Raw genomic sequence first — 6000 nt, 5'->3', positions numbered from 1 at the left:
TGGACTAGAATGTGAAAGATTTAGATATGTATGTACTTTTACATGCAGTTTTTGTGGTTAAAAGGAAGGAGAGAGTGAAAAGTTGCTAGATAAAATGAACGGGATGAGTATTAAAGTTAGCAGCGAGCCAGCACCGTGTAATGGAGAGATGACTGGAACGTGAGTCAAAGGACATGTCATCACCTAGTTCCATGAATTGGTGACTCACTTGCTGCTCCTTTCCTCAGTGAACTAACTCGTCGTAACAGTGAGAGGGAGTGCCTGCCATGTCAGCTTCACATGACGTGTTTGTAAACAACAGGTAAGATCTTGTGTGAGAAACTATTTTGACCTAATATACTTAAGGTCTTTAATTCCATTATTTCAAACATTTTATTAGTAAATGTGAACAAATACTGTGGATTTGTGGCTTTCACAAAATAATGTTAAATTATGCATAACTTCTAATTAGTTGGATTGGTAATTAAAGGATTACCTTTATGTGTGATTGTGTGATCTTGGTCTTTGCTTCACACCAAAAGCTACAGAAGTTAGCACTGTGGGAAATGGTAGCGATGATTGGATGAACCATGCCTGCTGTGAAGTTGAGATGCTGTTATTTGATTTGGACAGGAGTCATACATGGTAAGAAGTTGGATTATTTCCAAGGACAGAATTATGTTCTGCTGAAATACATTTTAAGGAAACCATTCTAAAGAGTCAAATGTAGATTTTTCCAAAGTGTATTCTACAGATGTTAATGATTGCTCTTTGATTCCAAGGTTAAATAATTTTGATAAATAATGTAAAACTGTTAATTTACTCCAGAACTTTTCAGAATTTTTAATATGCTAGTGTGTATAGTGAAATTGTAAGAGGGCATATGAAAATGTGTAGCATTTTCCGACAATATTGAGAATGAATGTTGTCCCCTCACAGAACATCTATTGACAGTACCCTAGGGCATTAGTCCTTGAAGTGTGGTTCCAGGACCAGCAGCATTGCCATCACCTGGGCCCCACCCCAGACCTACTGAATCAGAATCCTGAAGGTGGGGCCAGCAGTCTGTGTTTTAACAAGCCCTCCAGGTGGTTCTGATGCATGTGAGAACCACTGCGCTGGGTTCCCGGAACATAGTTTGGAAAATAAAGATCTGCTGAACTTAAAATATACATGCTTTTAAAAGAAAGCCACCATTCTGTCCTGAGTAATGATGTTTAGGTCTCAAGATTTCATGCAGAAGTGTGCGTATGTCTATGTATGTGTGTGTGTGTGTTTGAAATCATCAATGAAAAAAAGTAAATGCGTGCTTGCCAAGTAGAAGAGGTGTGGTAGAGTGAGAAAGGTGTTGAAAGTGTATGATTCAGGATTTAGTAAAAGTGAAATTGGATTAGATTTAGATTATATATCTGACCCTATATACCACACCCTGACTACTTCAGATTTATACTTTCATAAATTGAAGAAGTGCATACTTGCCCACTGTGGATTAGAAAGTAAAATTCCTCAGGATTTTAATTTTCATAAGGAGGTGTGTTTTTTATCATTTTCTTTAAGCTTCCTGACTCTCTCAATTTATTCCAGGTCATAATTTCTTTATGGTGCTCTTCTCAGGAAGTTCTTCCAACAGTTACTTATTGGCTGCTTAGTAGGGGCCCGGTAGGCACTGTGCTAAGTGCTGGGCATACGTTGGTGAATACAGTGCTGATCATCACAGAGCGTGTAGTGTACGGGAGGGTAGAGGTGAGGAGACAGGTATTGCCTAAGGCGGGCAGTGCTCTGGTCAGGAAGTCCAGGATGCCAGGGAAAAAGGAGAGGCGCATAATCTAGACCCTGGGCGTTGTGAGAGGTTTCTTAGGGGAAATGTAGAATAAAATACAGTGATGTGATGGATGCAGTTCATTAAATTGCCCAGTGATTAACTTGAAAAATAGTGCAGAAATATTGTAACACATTTCTAAACTTGGGAAGAAAATGAGTACTTAGTTTGGAAGCATATCTTTGAGCAGTGGGAAGTTTATGTAAGATAAAACTTAGTGCCTCTGGGGGCCAGCCTGGTGGCATATGGTCAAGTTTGCATGCTCTGCTTTGGCGGTCCCAGAGTTTGATGGTTCAGATCCTGGGTGCAGACCTACACACTGCTCATCAAGCTGTTCTGTGGTGGCATCCCACATAGAAGAACTAGAAGGACTTACAACTAGGATATACAACTATGCACTAGGGCTTTTGGGAGAAAAAAAAAAGTGGAAGATCAGCAATAGATGTTACCTCAGGGCCAATCTTCTTCTTCTTCAAAAAAAAAGAGTTGAAGGGATCAGTTGAAAAAAAAAATTAGTACCTCTATCTTTTGTAGGTTGAGTTGTAGGAAAAACAAAGACCATAATTATCCTGAATTAAAAAACTTTTGGAATTGTATCTCAATAAAATACATGTGTAATGATGGAGTTCTCCAAGCCTCTTCTAAGTAATATGTTAGGCTCTCATAAGAAAGAAAATTTGGGGGCTGGCCCCGTGGCCGAGTGGTTAAGTTTGCGCGCTCCGCTGCAAGCGGCCCAGTGTTTCGTTGGTTCAAATCCTGGGCGCGGACATGGCACTGCTCGTCAGACCACGCTGAGGCAGCGTCCCACATGCCACAACTAGAAGGACCCACAACGAAGAATATACAACTATGTACTGGGGGGCTTTGGGGAGAAAAAGGAAAAAATAAAATCTTTAAAAAAAAAAAAAAAAAGCAAGAAAATTTGTATTAAATAACTTGCATATATTTTTATAGTGAATTTCCCTAGAAATAAACAATGAATTATTTATTGGGACATCTTCAAAAGGGAAAATTCCATATTTAGGAAAAATTTTATTTGAGTATTTATGCCTTAAAGTCTTTTTCAGGAATGTTAGTATGTGGACACCAGGTGTGATTACAAAATTCTATCCATATGTGTGTTTACATTTATGTGCTTCAGTATATTTTGTGTTTGTGAATATAATCTGTCTCCTTAGAAGATCAAGCTGGTCATACTGTGTCAATAAAGCTAGTCTTAATTTTAAAATTCCAATGTTTAAAATATTTGTGAGTCACTAGTTTTTATTAATTTCTTGTTAATGATGTCAGCATCATAGGTAGGATTTGATTTGGTACAGTTTATAATTTTAGAGTCCTCCTTCCTCCTCTTTTTTAAACTCTTCCAGATACTGTTACTACTGGAGCTTCCTTTTGGAAAATTTACCTCCAGATACTGCCATGATGTCTGAAATAGTACAGGTGGATATTAATAATGTTAATCATGTAAGTATGTATTAATTTTGGGGGAATTTACTGCTGGCGGTAAATGATTATCTACTCCAGACACCATTATTATTCCAGTTAATTAGAGTTTCTAAGGGTTGATGGAGGAAGGTTTGTTTGTACCATAGAGCAACTGATTTCCTTGTTTGATCAGGTTGATCTCATGCAGAAAGGGAGTATAAAAGTCACACTGCATAGGTCATATGCTCACTCTACACTAACATTGAGCATGACGTTTCACTTTCTGTGCATTACAGTGTTCTCATCTTTAAAATGTAGATACACATAGTCCCTCCTTCATAGAGTTATGAGAATTAAAAAGGTTAATTAATATGAAGTGCTTAGAATAGTCCTTGGCACTTAGTTGATGGTCAATAAATACTAGTAGTTATCATGTTTCATTTGACCTTCAAAAACCTTTCATTATTCTTAGGGTAAAGAAAATATCCTTAACAAGACCCATACAACAGCCCCATTATCCGGCCACCGTCTGTTCTCCACACTTCTCCTTTTTCCCTGGTCCTTTCAAGCTACTTTCCATCTTTGGAGGATTTTGTATCTGTCTGTTATTCACTCTCCTGAATCCTTTCTTCCTCATCCTCTCTTGGCCAACTGATTATTTTCTCATGCTTCATATTTGAGCTCAAAAGGCACATCCTTAGCCTAACCTTTTCTAATATTCCCACCAGTCCTCTGCCAGAGGCTGCCCCATCATTAGCTGTGTTCCGTATGGAATTTTAACAGTTTATCATTACAATTGGGTTATTTCTAGGCTGCTGAAGTGGAGTGCACCGAACATTTAACCACTAGCCCACAGGGCTGGCCTTGAAAAAAATATTTTCAATATTTGCAAATTGTGCAAAATAGAAGTATTATTGTGCTTGAAATATGCTGATCATAGTATGAATGTTGCCAGTCATTTTCCATTACACCTGGGGATTTAAATATCACCAGCTGGAACAGCTTCCCTGGGCTGCCATGGGGCTGTAGGAGGCACCGTTGTGTACCCTTGTGTGCAGCTGCAGGTGATCACCCTGAGGCAAGTGCCTGGGGGGAGTCATTCAGCGTCAGGATAAGTTGGACGCCCAGGCTTCTGCATGAGCTTTTCAAGTACAGATGTGTCTGGGGGACAGGTCAGTTCCATCAGGTAGTATTCGTTACCTGCTTGTTTTCCTTTCCTTCTATCCTTTTTTCTCTTACACTTGTCTTACTGTCTTCCCTCCTCTTAGTGTTTCCCCTTTCTTTTTCCTTCCTTCCTCCAACTTTGCACACTTGAGGACTACTGTTTTTCCCCCTTTACCTCCTCTCTGGTTTGAAAAGCCAAGGGAGCCTTTTTTTTTTTTTAATCTCTTTGAAACTCTAAGATTTTTGTGTGCTTCTTTGAATTCTTCTACAACTTTGACATTGGCAGTGAAAAACTGATCAAAATTGAACCGCTTCAAAGACCTTAAATCTTATTTCACTTGGAGATTAAGGTTTGGCGTAGGAAATGGAGTTCTGTACTTTAGAACCTTATGAACCAGAACCAATAAAATGGTTCACCAGAATGGGTGTGTTTTATGCTTTCTGGATCACTGATTATCCAGTGCAGAAAGTTCAGCGTCACCAACACACAGCTGTTAGCAGCTCTTCCATATCTTCCTCTGAAAGGGAATTGGCAGTGCCTACGGTAGATATTTTGCTAGTAAAGGAGACTAATTTTTTCCCCACTGACTGAACTCGACAGTTCTTAAGAATGAGGCTGTCATTAAAATCGCAGAGGAGTCTGAACAACTGTGCGCTTTGTTCATTTTCTTTTCTTTGAAAGTATCCTTCAGAGGTAGGGTATAGTCTTTTCTCCTCACCTCGATGAGGTGTTAACGATTTGAAAACCGTTTGCTTTTTCAGTTTAGAGGCTTGTTTTGGAAGACATAGATTTTATTGGTTTGTCTGAGTCATCTTTGATTATGTAGACAGTTGTAAAGATTTTCCTCTAAGGCGTTTTTATTTTTTATAGGTTTCTACAGGTTATCTTTACAGCAGTTTTTAAAATGTCAGACACAATTTGCTGATAGGTTTTTTTGTTGGCAGCAGCATGCACACGGATCTTCAACTCCAAAGTCATTCCCTGTGCATGCTAACACTTTGTCTGAAGTTATTTTCTTAAAGAAATGCTGTTTAAAAATGGAACGATCTTCTAGTAAGATTAACAGCTTTTCCGAATTGCAATAAATTATATCAGTTGACAAAACATGTTATGTTGTCATAGCAATAATCTCTTTGGTGATAAGCATGTATGTCCCGAAAGAAGGAATAATATATTTTTAGATGCCAATGTATATTGAAAATATTTATTAAGTGTAACTTTTGTAAAATTCTACTATTTAAAGATTCTATCTCCTAAGACCATGCTAACTTTTAATAAGTGAGATGGGGCTGGCCTTGTGGGCGAGTGGCTTAGTTGGCGTGTTCTGCTTTGGTGGCTCAGGGTTTCACCGGTTTGGATCCTGGGTGTGGACCTAACACCACTCATCAAGCCGTACTGAGGTGGCGTCCCACGTAGGACAACCAGAAGGACATACAACTAGGTACTGGGGGGCTTTGGGCAGGAGAAGAAGAAGAAGGAAAAAAAAGAGTGGCAACAGATGTTAGCTGAGGTGCCAGTCTTTAAAAAAAAAAAAAAGAAAAGAGAGAGAGAGATTACTAGCCATTTAGATGCCTCATGTTTCCTATTAATGGTAGTTAATCTGATGATGAAA

At 38.8% G+C, this 6000-nt stretch overlaps 1 protein-coding gene across 1 annotated transcript in view; it reads left to right on the top strand.

The window, feature by feature from the left end:
* The first annotated feature begins 234 nt into the window (after nt 1-234).
* BMPR1B (bone morphogenetic protein receptor type 1B) overlaps nt 235-6000 on the top strand; it is a 321441-nt gene continuing 315675 nt past the window's right edge. Inside the window, exons 1-2 of the mRNA XM_046657287.1 lie at nt 235-301; nt 3166-3262. The gene's annotated coding sequence lies outside the window, so the exon portion shown is untranslated. The remainder of the gene's footprint in view (nt 302-3165; nt 3263-6000) is intronic.

The sequence above is a fragment of the Equus quagga genome, chromosome 3 (assembly GCF_021613505.1).
Source record: "Equus quagga isolate Etosha38 chromosome 3, UCLA_HA_Equagga_1.0, whole genome shotgun sequence".
NCBI lineage: Eukaryota > Metazoa > Chordata > Mammalia > Perissodactyla > Equidae > Equus > Equus quagga.
Note: the sequence above shows the minus strand (reverse complement) of the source record. Positions and strands in the feature narration are given on the sequence as shown.